Source organism: Eumetopias jubatus, unplaced genomic scaffold (assembly GCF_037043125.1).
Source record: "Eumetopias jubatus isolate StellerSeaLion01/CBP00866 unplaced genomic scaffold, mEumJub1_p1.0 scaffold_4, whole genome shotgun sequence".
Classification (NCBI taxonomy): domain Eukaryota; kingdom Metazoa; phylum Chordata; class Mammalia; order Carnivora; family Otariidae; genus Eumetopias; species Eumetopias jubatus.
In genome coordinates this window covers 160,114,950-160,128,623 of record NW_028274810.1, presented here as the reverse complement: position 1 = coordinate 160,128,623, position 13,674 = coordinate 160,114,950, and the positions used below count along the sequence as shown (strand labels likewise).

Here is a 13,674-nt window from a genome sequence, read left to right as displayed (position 1 = left end):
TGCTCGTGCATTCCACAAACATTCTTTCATGGCCCTGATGATCCTGCTTGCCTCTTACCCACTGCCAAGTACCGCTAGTCTACCCATATTACACGCTCAATGCAGTGTTCTGGTGGACAGCCATCGCTGTAACAGCATTAATAATTGTAGCAGATATGCGACAAAAGTGGGGAACCTGTGAAAGGTCCACAGTTCTCCACTGACTGAGCAGGACACAGAAGCCGGGTCAGCTACTGTGAAGAGGAGTCAGCTGGCATCTGAGACCCCCCTTCAGAACGGAATCCCTTCAATTTCCTTGTCTTGCTTCTTCACGTTCCCCCCTACTCAGGGGCAGATCCAGATCTTGTGGGCTTGAAACTTAGATAATTTGGGAGTTCTTTATGAAAAACAATAAAAATTACAAGTACGGAATTAGCTACAAAATAAATATTTATTTCAATTGAAAAAGACCACAACAAATGACACACTCTAAAAAGCTGACATATACCCCAAACATCACAAAACCTACAAAAATAATATAAGTTTTCAAATTAATTAAATGCTGGCTGCAACTTTGTAATAATAGTTTCCTACTACTTTGGGGCTGCCTACTCTCTGGTTACTTCTTTATATGACAAATGGCGAGATTTCTGGGCATTTCCATTTTACTCAAGCAGTGACCAATTTCAAATACTCTTGCATTGACAATACTTATTACCCAGTTAGCTGTCACTAACTGCTTTATAGTAGCATATTATGAATCTTATGTCATCTTAATCAATGTTAGTCATTCCCTGTCAAATCAGCAAGAAATTTATCTTTTATCGGTGTGTTGATGTAATTTACTACTTTTTACTGATTTGCTCATCAAATAATCGAAAAGCTTACTCATTATTTCTTTTCAAAATTGATCTCTTAAGTATTTTAGTTAATTGTGGCTTTTGATATGATCTGAAATTTTACCGACTTTTTAATAAACTGTGTTGAAATTTTTTTCTGTCTTTGAACACATACTGTAGATTCTTTTTTTTTTTTTTTTTGACAGAGAGAGAAAGAGAGAACACAAGTAGGCAGAGCGGCAGGTAGAGGGAGAGGGAGAAGCAGACTCCTCGCTGAGCAGGGAGCCCGGATGCGGGGCTCGATCCCAGGACCCTGGGAACATGACCCCAGCCGAAGGCAGACAGTTAACCAACTGAGCCACCCGGTTGCCTCCATACTGTAGATTCTTGAAATATTATTGTTCCCATGCTCTATGTCTTGAAGAGCTTTCTAATGAGCGTATTATCCCACATCCAGGGTTGTTAAAGAAAGTCACACGCTGTTAAAGAAAAATCCAAGTCACACGCGTTTTTACAATGCTTAATCTACAAAACAAAAATGTGTTGCAAAATTTGAAGTAGTCAACAATCTCAGGTACTGCAGATAGAGTTTTTTTGCCCTCTGTCGTTGAGATTAAGTGAAAGAGCTGCATACTGCACACATTCTGCAATTAATCTTTAAAAGAGCACTTACAGCCATTTGTCTCTTCCGATGTCATATGCTAATCTCTATATTAAGTATTTTACGTGCATCACTTCTTTTTATTTCCACCGCTATCCTAGTAGTTGTGAATATAATAACTATTATTATCTCCATTTTACAGGTGAAACTGTGAGGCTTGAACATGTAGCTAGCAAATGACTGAACCAGAAGTCATGCTCAGAAACTCTGAATCTAGGGCTCAAGCTCTTACCTACTTACTGTCAGATTTCTTTCTTGCTTTCTTTGATTGCTATATTGATATATAAGTGAGAAGATTTGGAAGGAGGAAATGTTTGCCCTGAAATACCTGAAATATTGGTATTGCCTTAGCTTCAGGCTATGTATGGCAAGAAAAACATGTTTAGCACAGCTAAAAGGGTCCATATTTTCCCCACTCCTTGTTCTAATGATTTATTGGATTGTGGCCACCATTTTTAGCCTGAGACTTGCAGAGGGAGCATGGAGGCTTTAAGTTCTCACACATTTTTGCTAGCTATACAAGACTAGCCTATTGGAAGGACGGCGGAATCTTGGATCCTTCCCCTGACTGACTGTGACCTCTGTTAAACTCTATCACCAGACTGGGCTACAGCTTCCTTCTCTATAAAATTACGGGAACTATACTAAATGGTCTCTTGGGTCTTTTCCGGCTCTAAAATTCCACAAAGCTCAAACACGGTGCCAGTTTAAATAGGAACATGGGGTGTACCTAGTACCAAAGACATTTATTTTTTCATCTTTATTTTTTTTATTTTTTAAAAAAGATTTTATTTATTTGAGAGAGAGAGAGAGAACATTTGCGCACAATCGGGGAAGGGCAGAGGGAGAGAGAGAAGCAGACTCCTGGCTGAGCAGGGGAGTCTAATGCAGGGCTAGATCCCAGAACCCCAGGATAATGACCTGTGGCAAAGGCAGATGCTTAACTAACTGAGCCACTGAGGTGCCCCTATTTTTTCATCTTTAGTTGCTGAACTCATACTATTTAGATATGGAGTCATATAGTGAAAGACAAACCAAGCTATTCTCTCTTCTCAAATATTCTGATTTATCAGTTATCCACAAAATTAAAATGAAGGGGCTTTGATATTAATAAGCTTTATTGTGTATAAGTAAGGATATTATGGGAGATAATCCACTGATAAAACAATAATAATAATGACGACGACGATGATGATGTTCTCACTTGTGTTCATATTGATTTATGGCAATCTGTAAATCCGATTTGGAAAATCAGTCGTATTGAAGCGTATTTACAAATAACTGTTCCTGACTGAAAATTATAAATGATCAATAAGCTCATGAAAAAGTATCAATATCCCCGAGAATCAAGGAAGTGAAAATTAAAGCAAAGAAATACAATTGTCTATCCCCCAAACTGATAAAGATTGAATGGAAGTGTGATTTGGCAAAACTTTCTAAGGGAAAATTTGGTAACATATTTGGAATTCTTTTTAATAAAAAAAAAAAACTTTATGAAAGCAGCTAAACTTAGCACCGATAACACCTTTTCTTGATGGTACATCTGAGCAAGAGTTAAATATAAGCATAGTCTAATTTCATGCATTTCTGATTAATTATGACAATTCTAAGTTGCCCACTTCTTTTCCATTCATAATTCAAAGGGACAAGCCCTTGTCATGTTTTGTGCCTCTTACCTCCTTAACTTGGCATCAAGCTGACCCTGCCTTGGGCACCAGCTGGAGGACCCCAGTTGAAGGTGCCATCAGCTCCAGGTCCGCAGACTTTCCTACTGAATGAGGGCTCTGACTGGAGTCCCAGCCCCTCTCTCCACCAAGAGCGGGAGATGTGCAAGGTTGCATCCTGCCACCAGCCTCAACCACTCTTTCAGATCTTCTTCCCACACGGGACAGGATGGGACACTATTGTTGCTTGGTCTGAACAGATTTAAGGAGGTTTTATCAGGAAGACCTGAAAACTACCAGAGCCTGCCCTGGTCCTGCACGGCCCCTTCAGTTGAGGGCCATGGTCACCGAGAAAAAGGCGGAGGCTGCCTTAGAAGCTCTTACCTCCTGGAGCAAGGGGCTTCCCTGAGCTGGAATGGGTCAGCATGGACACTACCGGGGATTCCAGCTTCACTTCGTCTAGGGGCAAAGGGGTGGGGGGATGGGGAGAAACTACTTAATGGGTGAGAGGTTTTACTTTGGAGGGATGGAAATGTTTTGGAACGAGATAGATGTGGTTGTTGTACAACATTGGGAATGTACTAAATGCCACTGAATCGTTCACTTTAAAAGGGTTAATTTTATGTTATCTAAATTTCACCTCAAATTCTTTTTTTAATGAGTAGGGACTATCTTTGAGCAGTGGCATGATGCATGATTTCTCTTGTCACTTATCTGCATTTAAAAGTTGCCAATTAGGAACCCTATTGTTTTAATAATTAGGAAAGAATTGTAAAAAAAAAAAAAATTAACCCCCAAGAGACTTACAATTTAAAACTACACGTGAAGGCAGCTGACAAAAAAGGCTAAGAAAAATCTAAACATCTTTCCACACACTTTGAGAAAAATACATCTTCAGAAAATATATGAAAAACAATATTTATCATTTTCATCTCGGTTCATTAACAAATTTCTTACCACGTACTGCTTCCCAGAACTCTTTTAAGCAAAGAAGAATGGCAGCAGAAAAGTTCATAGACTTAATTTAGAGTGAGCGCCTTTTGGGGAAAGGAGAGGTGGTGAGAGGGCTCGGATTATTGGGACAAAAAGGTTAATTCAAATCTACTTTTAAGAAAGAAACAACTAGCCATTTGGAGGATGAGAACCAAGTTCGCTTCGCAGCTGTCTTTGTTTTCCCTCTCTTTCGTTGCCAGATAGAGGATCGCGAGAAAGTAAACGCGCGATACTTTTTTGCTGGCTTGTTTTAATCATGAAACTATTCCCTAAAGACGTGAGCTAGAGCAGTTGAGTTTTGGTTTGGAAAAATTAGAGAAGCAATAAAGGAGAAGGGACTGCACTTCTCGCTGCCTCTAGTTTTCTTCTGCAATGAGTTTCCTGCTTAAATGTGCCCGCAGTTTGTCCTCTTTCCTTCTGGGAAAATATGTGCAGTAGCAACTCTTTCAGGGGCCGGCTTTCCTCAGAGTGCACAGCTTGCTCTGTTGGGAGAAAACACATACCATCAGTGCCAGTCCAGTCCTCCTGTGGGAAACATTTTGAAGAACATAGAAGGTGTTGTTGAAAAGAATAATAGATCCAGGGTTTTTATTTTTCTATGAGCTACTTACAAGAAAACCATAGATATCTAAAATGCAAAGAAAAACGATGGCTAAAAGTGTTTCTCAAAGTGTTGTTTTCGGACCGCCTGAATCAAAATGTCCTCATTATTGTCAAAAATACAAATAGCAGGTTTAATCCTAGAACCACTGAAACAGAAACTGTGGGAGATGAAACTACATTAAAAAAAAAAAATACATGTAGGGGCGCCTGGTGGCCAGTTGGTTAAGCGGCTGCCTTCGGCTCAGGTCACGATCCCGGAATCCTGGGATGGAGCCCCGCATCGGGCTCCCTGCTCCTCGGGAGTCTGCTTCTCCCTCTCCCTCTGCCCCGCCCACCCCTCCTCAGGCTCTTGCTGTCTCTCTCTCACATTCTTTCTCTCTCTCAAATAAATGAATAAAATCTTAAAAAAAAAAATACATGAAAACACATTCTAAGTCAGAGGTCAATGAAGCATGAGCAGTGGACCAAATCCGGCCCACTTCCTGTTTTTATAAGTAAAGTTTTATTGACACACAGCCACACTCCGTCTGTTTCTTCTTTTGTACTAAGATGGCAGAGATAAGCAGTGGTGGCAGAAGCTCTATGGGCCTGTAAAGCTTAACTGTTTACTAACTAGCCCTTTGCTGAAAAAGTTTGCCACCCCTGCTTTAAGCCACTGCCTCTCAAACTTTAATGTGCATATAAATCACTCAGAAATCATTTGAGAAAGATTTTGACTCAGTAGATCTATCAGGGGGCCTGAGATTCTTTATCTCTCAAATCTCCTATGTGAGGCTGATGTTGCTGTTTTGTAGATCACATTTAGTAGCATGGTCTAGAGTAGCTGTTCTCAGAATATGATAAATGTAAATTCTTAGCTCCATCACAAGCCTACCAGAACAGAAACGCTGCGGGTTGGACTCAGCAATCCATGTTTTATCAAGCCTTCCAGGGGATTTCTGATGCATTCCAAAGCTTGAGAACCACTTGTTCGGATTATCCTTATGTAAACTAAAACTATCTTCAAAGAGCCTGAAATTATATGTTTATGTTAGACTCCATTACCATTGATTTTCCTAAACACAGTATATATTTGTTGCTCATAATAATCAGCAGGGAAGGAGACACACTGTATGAAATTGCCACCTAATGCCCTCTGATTTATTTCTTCCTTGTATATCCCGAATGGCAGCCTCAAATAACTAAAATTTTAAATATGTCTTCTTTGGTTTATTCTAGTTTAATTAATATTTGCTTTGGAGGGATCTTCTATTTTTGTGCCGGCTCAAAATAGCTTCAAATGTCATGTCATTTCTAAAATGAACAACAGAGGGAGCTGGTGTTATAGTCCTAATCCATGAGGATTGGCAGAATTTTTCCTCTTTATTGGCCGAATCAAAGAAAGCACAGCCTCTTGACTCATTCTTGAATGAAATGTTATTGTTTAGATGTATAGTGCATGTGATATACAGCTCATTCTAATGCCAAAAAACTTATATGATATGTTCTAAATGAGTGTAATCTGTAAGCAATTCTATTCAATTACTTTCAACATTCACACACCTTCTAATATGTTCAAACAGTATCGAAGGTACAAGAGATTACTAAAACACAAACCCTTTTCTCATTAAACATAAACTTCTGGGGAGAGGGAGTATTAACAGAAGCATGTAAATAAATTTAATAATACAACCCCCTACTAAGATCGGAGAGGAACAGATAGATGCTTTGGCTAGAAGTGGTCTTTTGGGTACATAACATGAGTAGTCACAGCAGGAACTGAGCCATGTAGCACTGAGCTGAATGATGTCCCTAACCATAGCACTAGAAGTACAAACTAGTAATTGTAATTGTCCAGTTTGTCGACAGGAGAGACAATGTTTACAAAACGCAATGGAACGTATTCCCTGGGGTGAGGGACCAGCACACAGGAGGCAAATGGACTATATTAGATCCTTGCTATCAGCACCACAAAGATTTAAATGGCTTTTGACTGGCATGGATTCAGGACTTGGCTTTGCTTATCTAGTCAAACAAATTAATGTTAATACAGCTAAAGGATTGAAATGAACGATACTATGTCAGTCTGTCCTACTGAGTGACATTTTTTCTGATCAAGAAAACCATTTTATGGAATATTCTGTATAATACAAAATGGCTGATTGGATTGACAGAATAAAGATATAGTCAAAGTCTGATGAGGGTGTTATTAGTGAGAATGAGAGAGAAAGAAAAACTGGAGAAATACTATTTAGGTAGACTTTCAGGGTTTGATAATTATTTGGATACAGGGATATAGAAGTCAGTGGGTATGAAAATGACTGGTGACCAAGTGATGATAAGGTCTTGAGCATTAATCAAAAAATTAGAAAGCTAGTTGAGCTTGGAGGATGTGTGTCTGGGGATGAGTTTAGTTTTAGACTCTTTGAGCTGGAGGTGCTACACCACCTAGGATGTGGTAAACAAGAGGCTGTTGGCATCACAACTTTGAGGTATGGAAGAAAGGTTTGGAATAGAAATAGAGATTGGGGTTACCTTCATAGAGATTTTAGGATAGCTTAGGGATATGATAAAAAGAAAATATATTCAGTCACAAATGTACTGATCCATTCAAATAACATTTACCAAAGACCTAACATGTTCTATGCTCTGGGCTACAGACTGATGGGTACAATGGCCAACTTTTTTGGAGTACTGATTATATGATAGACACTGCCTGGTGCTAAGACTGGGGCAGCAAACTTAGATGAAATTTACACCCTAATGGAAAGAGATAGAAAATAAAATGAAGAAGTGAAATGTATACTGTTAGACAGTGATATGGAGAAAAGTAAGGCCTAAAAGCAAGATGGAGAATGTTAGACCTAGGGGCTTTCACTTGTGAACAGGGTGATCAGGGAAGGTCTTGCTGAGAAAATAACATTTGCACAAAGACCAGATGTGGGTAAAGGAGCAAGGATGTATGGGATGTATGGGAAATACATGCTCCAGGCAGAGCGGCATGTAGCGACAAGACCACAGTACAAATGCCCTGGGTTAGGATCATGGCCTGCAACACCTGAAGAATGACAATGACAAGAATGACACTGGAAGAATGACAAACCCTGACAAGAATGCTCAGGGTTTCTGCAGTAGAGTAGAGTAATAGGAGATAAGGTCACAGAGGTGACAGGGAACAGCTCATGTAGGAAGGACTTGTAGGCTGCTGACATGAATTTGGCTTTTGCTAAGAAGGAGAGAACCTATCAGAGGGATTTTCGTGGAGGAGTGACATGATCTGACTTATATTCTGTAGTATCACTCAGGCTCCCACTGGGAAAAATAAAGAGACAAGAACAGAATCAGTCAGAAGACTAATTTGGGTAAGAAACGACGGTGGCTTAGACCAGGTTAATAGCAGAGGTAGAGAGTGGTTGCATTCTGGATATATTTCGAAAGGAGACTGATAGGACTTGATGGATTGATTATGGGGTGGGAGAGAAAAGGGGTAATGAACGATCACTCCACCATGTTTTGCCCTGAGCAACTGGAGGCACGGCATTATCATTGGCTAGGAGGGAGAACACCGAGATGAAATCTGTGGGAGGAAGGAAAGATCGGAAATTTTGTCTGAACACGGAATGGTGAGATACCCCTTAGACAAGCGGGTGAAGTCATTCATGGAAGAGGCTGTTTTCTATATGTCCCCAGAGTTCAGGATAGAGTTGTAAGCAGGAGATATCAATGTGGCAGTTGTCCTGTACAGATGGTGTTTGCAGCCCGAAGCAGATGAAATCGCCAAGAGAATGAGAGCAGATAGAGAGAAAAAGAGCTCAAAGGCTAAATTAAATTGAAAATCTTGGAATATTCAACATTTAGAGTCAGAGAAAACTATAGGAACTAGTCAGAGAGGCAGTCAAGGAGTGTATACTAAAAAAAACATACAGAAATTAGTGTAAGTATGTTTATATTTATTACAGAGGGGGTTCAAAGGAGAAAAGAGATTGAGTCTATCAAACTCGTGAAGGATCAAGAAAGATTTGATAGACAAGGACCTGGAAGTGGGTGAGGATGTTCCAGGCACAGAGGGACGAGGTTCACAAATCCAGCTCATTGTGGTGGTGGTGGGGGAGGGGGGGTCAATGAAAATGACTTTGAAGCCAGACCACCTGGATTTAAATCCTGGCCATGCACTTAATTACTAGCTGCGTGACATTGGCCAAATCACTTCAACTCTGTGGGCCTCAATTTCCTCATCTATAAAGTGAGGATAAGAATAGTACATATATCATAGGGTTGTTATGAGGATTAAATAATTTAATATTTGTAAAATTCTTCAATTATATAGCATTATATGTACTATACAGAAGTATTAGTTAAACATATCAACACATGGAGATTTACAGTTCTATGGAACAACTTGGGCATTGTAATGATTAGAGTACAGGGAGGGTGGGGAGAAGAAATAGTCATAAGGCTGGAGAGGCCAGCTGGGGCCAACTCATGGAGCTCTTCATATCGTAATAAGGCATTTGGGCTTTTCCTCTAAGCAACTGATCAGATTCATGTTTTTGAAACACCATTCTAGCATCAGGGTGAAGGTTCCTGAGTGATGAGGTAAGGTTAGAGGCAAAACATGGTTAAGAGAGAATGAACTGGAGAGCATTAAAAGAAGGCAAAATCAGCAGTGCTTGGTCACTACTTGGATGTGAAGAGTAAGGCAAAAGGGAAGGACTCAGATGACTCCCAGGTTCTCCGATGTGTTACCGGTTAGCTGAGAAGGAACGTAAGAGGAAGAACACGTGTCTTTAAGGGAAGATAATCCTCCTGTTTTGTTAGTGCTGCGATTGAGTACTTCTGATATTCAGGCTAAGATGATCAGATCCTCTGGGCAGCAGAAGCATGGGATACAATCTGATGCATGGCTGCGACCTCAGGAGAAGAGTCTAGGCTGGACATGCAGATTCAGAAGTCAACATCGCGTAAGTGGTTGCGGGAGTCATAGAATTAGAAGGGATGTCTAAGGAATAGTGTGCACGATGAGAAATCCAAAGCAGAGCCCTGTGAAGCACCAACACTTGTAGAAGAGACAGCTGAAAAGGAGGTGAAATTGGCATGGAGGTGAAAGAAGCAAGAAAGAGTGGCTTCTTAAAAGCCAAGAAAAGGAAAATATCTAGGAGGCTGACGAATGAAGACCGAAATGCTGCCTATAGAGAGGGCAAGTATGAGGACAAAAGAAATTTCATTAGGTTGGGCAATTATGAGATCATTGGCTCCACACCACAAAATGAAGTGGTAAAAGCTGGAGGCTAATTACAGTGGGTGTAGTAGGCACAGTTGGTGCTCCTCCTTCGGCATTTGCCATTCCCATACCTGCTGATGGCCTCCTACTGCAAACACCTGCCACTTTCTACCTTGGGGGCCGGCAGGCGCCCAGCTTTGTCTTGGAGCTGGCCAGAAGGGCTAGAGTGTCAATGTCACCAGGAGCAACGCTCAGTGATCCAGGATGAGAGTTGATGGGTAAGTACCCCAGGATTCCCACCTCCAAAGAGGGAAAACTTCTCGGACATGTTCTGCATCGTTTCTCAAATGTCCTCGAGGAGATTCAAATCTCAGTTTCCTACAGTAGTACCCTATGAATTGACACATCCTATCTGGACTCTTTTTCCTTCTCTAAGTTGCCTCCCCATCCGCCTGGCTGGGATTGTCTCCCAAATAAGCCACTCCCATCAAATTATCATCAGAGTCACCTTCTGGAGTTGTCCAACCTAAGACATTAGGTAATAAAAGTTAGAAAGAGACGAAGATTAAAACAAGTTAGAATATTTAAGTGGGATTGTGAATGAAAAAAAAAAGATATAGGGCAGTAGCTAAACGGTGGCATAGAGTCAAAAGATTGTTTTTTTCTTTATATCACAGGATAAAATCAAGCAAGTTTATATTCTGAGCCTCTAGGAAGGGGTTGAGGGTGTAGGACAAAGGATAAGATAAAGCATCAGTGAACCTGGGGTAGTGGGAAGGCAGGTGATTGCATAAGGAGGGATTGCTAATAGAGGGGAAAGGGCACATTTTTATTGAGTAAGAGGAAAGAAGAGTATAGCTGTGTATGCTCTGGTGGCCCAAAAGCACAACAAGAGCTCATTCTCTCAGGGTGAAGAAGATTAAGATCAAAGTATAAATCTATAGAGCAAGAAAAAGGATGAAAGTTGAGACTAATAGAATGCCTTCATTTAGGTGATGAATGGAAAAGAGAAAAATTTAGAAAGGTAAGTCAAGAAATGGGTAATACAGTGACATGGACACGAAAGAAGAAACACTTTGAAAGGAGAGAATGATCAAATCGGCCAAGACTGTAGACGGGCCGAGGTGATAGGAAAAGGTTTTTGGATTTTGCCGTTTCCTGAGCAATTATCAGTGATTTTGGAGAGAGGAGTCTCAATTGGGATGATAGAATAGAAGCTATCCACTCAAAGGATAAAGGAGTAAATGGATAAGGAAAAGATAGAGAATAGTAAACAGAAGAGCCCTTGATCAAATAATAATTCCAAAATATATATTTATATCAGTTTGATGGAGAAAGATATTTCCAGGGACACCAAGGGCCTGTATTCAAAACCTATCAGCTATTTGGTTCTATTATATGAAATTCCCTGGATTTGACAATACTTAACTACATTTTTTAACTAGGGTAACTTCATATGATTCAACCCAATAATCAAAAATGTCGTGGGTTAGGTTTCTTACTGGCTAGAAGTCAAATTCTCAGGTCCTCTGTGCTAAGCCTACAGGGAATACCTGAGCCATAACACCGCCAAGAATACTTTGTAGCTCATGAGACACATGGATGGGGGTAATGAAAATTGACAAATTGTAATTTTATTGTTACTCTTTGCTAATAATGTATACTCAACATAAAGAATAATAATTTCTATAACACAGTATTAGAAATGAGCAGCTTTCTTTTTGCTAGATTTCCACAAATATTTTGAAAATAAAAATCTTTCTCTAGGTCTCTCAGCTTTTAATCTAAGTATTTTTGAGAGTAAAAAAGCTGTAGTAGCATGAAACTATGAATGGTAATTTATCTGCTAGAGACATTATTAGATGAAAGCAACTTTAGTGAACTTGATTATTTTGGACCTTAGCCCTTGCTTCAATAATTTTTCTCAAATTTAATTGCTTCAAGGCCAACGATGAAGGGCATGTAAAATGCAATTAACAGATGAAAAATCTCTCTTGTGATTTGATATTAAACAGAAGTGATGGAGTGTGACATTAAAAAAATGGTGTCAGAGGTGCACACTTTGCATTTCACTTTAATTATATCAATTTCAGATTCTGGAACGCTGCAGTTTTGTGCATGCTTAATTAAATTATGTCAGTACCAATACTTTTAGGTCAAAACAAAATTTTTGGAGGAAGTTTCAAAGACAGATAAGATGAGGACATGGTCGTTCTCTGCCTTTCTGGCTACTGGGCTGGAACGAGCTCTGGGAAGTCTGTTTCCTTTTTTTTTTTTTTACCTATAAAGTTCTGTGGTTGTAATAGTACATGATTTGAATGGCATTCAAAGCCCCTAAGACAACTGAGATGATTTTAAGCAGACTTTGGGCTCACAGAAGGGAGCGTGGTCTGTATGAATTTTACTAACTCTCCACCTCTTGTTAGTAGCTTCAGACTGATGTACTTTCTGCAGATGTAAAAAACAAACAACAGAAAGACTAATAAGAGCTTTTTTTTTAACAATTAAAGAATTAAATCATTAATTTTACCTCAAAGAAGAATTTAAAAGCTCGGGGCGCCTGGGTGGCTCAGTCGTTAAGCGTCTGCCTTCGGCTCAGGTCATGGTCCCAGGGTCCTGGGATCGAGCCCCACATCAGGCTCCCTGCTCGGCGGGAAGCCTGCTTCTTCCTCTCCCCCCTGCTCGTGCTCTTTCTCTCTCACTATCTCTCTCCCTCTCACATAAATAAATAAAATCTTTTAAAAAAATAATTTAAAAGCTCTAATTTATATCCATTTTACAGACCAGAAGCTAAAACTTTAAGATATTAATGTTTAGGTTGTGTCCTGCTGGTTGTACAGCTGACGTACAAGTTTCCCTATGACATACCACAGACCAAATTCCTAATCTACATGTTCCTTTCAAGGGATTCTGTGAATATGCAGGAATTACATATTTTCTTCCCTTGCCCCTGTTTATGTTAATAATGATGTTCTTTTTGCCCTTCCAGTGCTCATGTCCTGTCTTCTTTTCTCCTCTACCCTTTTCCTAGAGGCATTTCATGATAAAAGTTCAAGTGAAAGTCATTGACGGATGCCTGAAGTCCTTATGTGGGGGACACTAGCTAAACCATAGTACCAAGTAAGTCTTAGGGGCACATTTGTTAGCTTAGATTCTGAAGAAAGTATCTGGAACCACAGAGAATACCCGCTCCAGATATTGTGAGCTAAACCAGTTACTTGCTGGGGCCAGGATTGTACTTTTGGAATGTTTTATTTATTTATTTATTTATTTATTTATTTATTTATTTGAGATTTTATTTATTTATTTGAGAGAGAGAGCAAGAGAGATCACAGAGGGAAGAGGGAGATTACAAAGGTAGAGGGAGAAGTAGACTCACCACTGAGCAGGGAGCCCAACACAGGGACTCAATCCCAGGACCCTGAGATCACGACCTGCGCTGAAGGCAATTGCTTAACCAACTGAGCTACCCAGGCGCCCCGGAACACTTTAACGTGTAATAAAAACCTTGAGAAGTTACTTTTTATGTCAGTTCAGTTTATTTAATTTGTTAGCAAATAGGTTAGGTTGTTCTATTCATAATAGTAGTTACCATTAACTAAATAATGTGTGTTATTTAAAAATACATACATACATGCATACATATGTATTCTAGTGCCCCTTTAAACAGGTATTATGATTCTCTTTTAAGGATGAGGGAACAGAGAAAGAAAGTAAATGACTTGTTCAAGATCA

The 13,674-nt window shown here is 39.8% G+C and overlaps 1 long non-coding RNA gene across 1 annotated transcript in view; it reads right to left on the bottom strand.

The window, feature by feature from the left end:
- Positions 1–999: 999 nt before the first annotated feature.
- LOC148164627 (uncharacterized) overlaps positions 1,000–13,674 on the bottom strand; it is a 27,562-nt gene continuing 14,887 nt past the window's right edge. Inside the window, exon 4 of the long non-coding RNA XR_015768099.1 lies at positions 1,000–4,618. This is a non-coding gene — a long non-coding RNA (uncharacterized LOC148164627). The remainder of the gene's footprint in view (positions 4,619–13,674) is intronic.